Below are 1,718 nucleotides of genomic sequence, written 5' to 3' on the forward strand. Positions count from 1 at the left end.
CCTCTCCGTCGTCAGCAGCAGCAACTCCCCTGGCCTCTCCGTCGTCAACAGCAGCAACTCCCCTGGCCTCTCCATCGTCAGCAGCAGCAACTCCCCTGGCCTCTCCATCGACAGCAGCAGCATCTCCCCAGGCCTCTCCGACAGCAGCAGCATCTCCCCAGGCCTCTCCGACAGCAGCAGCATCCTCCAAGTTTCCCTCGTCTCTTGCTGCATCCTCCAAGTTTCCCTCGTCTCTTGCTGCATCCTCCAAGTTTCCCTCGTCTCCTGCTGCATCCTCCAAGTTTCCCTCGTCTCCTGCTGCATCCTCCAAGTTTCCCTCGTCTCATGCTGCATCCTCCAAGGTTCCCTCGTCTCCTGCTGCAGCCTTCAAGGTTCCCTCGTCTCCTGCTGCAGCCTTCAAGGTCCCTTTGTCTCCTGCTGCAGCTCTCCAGGCTCCCACGCCATCTGCTGCAGCTCTCCAGGCTCCCACGCCGTCTGCTGCAGCTCTCCAGGCTCCCACGCCGTCTGCTGCAGCTCTCCAGGCTCCCACGCCGTCTGCTGCAGCTCTCCAGGCTCCCACGCCATCTGCTGCAGCTCTCCAGGCTCCCACACCGTCCGTTGCAGATCTCCAGGCTTCCACGCCGCCCGCTGCAGCTCTCCAGGCTTCCACGCCGCCCGCTGCAGCTCCCCAGGTCTCCTTGACGCATGCTGCAGCTCCCCAGGTCTCCTTAACGCATGCTGCAGCTCCCCAGGTCTCCTTAATGCAAGCCGCGTTCCCTTTGGTTTTGTGTTTTGGATGGCCTCCCGGCCGCCCCCCTGATCCGGCCTGGTTTGATGGACAGCCTCCCGGCCGCCCGCCAGAACAATGACTCTTTGGGACGATCCCTTGACCATTCAAATCCCTTGTGATCCCTCGTGTTTTTTCTCTGTGCCCTCGTGTTTTGTTCTCTCTGGTCCTCGTGTATTTTCTCTGTTCCCTCGTGTTTTTTCTCTGGTCCCTCGTGTCTTTTCTCTGGTCCCTCGTGTCTTCTCTCTGGTCCCTTGTGTCTTTTCTCTCTGGTCCCTCGTGTCTTTTCTCTCTGGTCCCTCGTGTCTTTTCTCTGGTCCTCATGTTTTCCTCGGGCCCTCCACCCTTGCAGTGCCGCCCTCCACCCGCCCAAGTCCTTCGGGAGGGGGGTTTTTTGGGGACGCCTGGAGGCGTCCTTGGGGGGGGGTACTGTAAGGATGGTACTTTTCTGTGGCCCGGTTTGTGTCTGTTTCCCTCGTGCTCCCTCATTAGTTCTATTAGTGCCACCTGTGTCTCGTCCCAGCTGTTTGTTATCACGTCTCGTCTTGTCCCTGTATTTAAGCCGTCCGTTCTGTCTTGTTCTTCATCGCGTCGTCTCTTCGTTGGGTCTCCTGAGTCTTCCCCCGAGTCTTCCTGGTTCCTCGAGTTCCCCGTGTCTCTCATGTCTCCTGAGTTCCCCGTGCCTCCTTCCTATGCTTATGTAAGTTTTGCTGCCCCGTCAGCTTGTTATTTTGTACTTTCATTTATCATTAAAATCCTATTTTTGTATTTCTGCCGAGTTGAGTCCCTGTTCTGCACTCTGGGTTCGCTCCTGACCACAAATCCTAACAATGTAAGTACAGTCCATTTACCATTTACCATTTAAATCTGCCAATCTAGGAGAGACTTTGATACCCAAGTACATAATATTCTCTGACTGCAGTTGTGTAGTAAGTGAAATGTTGAAATAGCA

Source organism: Nematolebias whitei, chromosome 19 (genome assembly GCF_014905685.2).
Source record: "Nematolebias whitei isolate Nwh7 chromosome 19, NemWhi1, whole genome shotgun sequence".
Classification (NCBI taxonomy): Eukaryota; Metazoa; Chordata; class Actinopteri; order Cyprinodontiformes; family Rivulidae; genus Nematolebias; species Nematolebias whitei.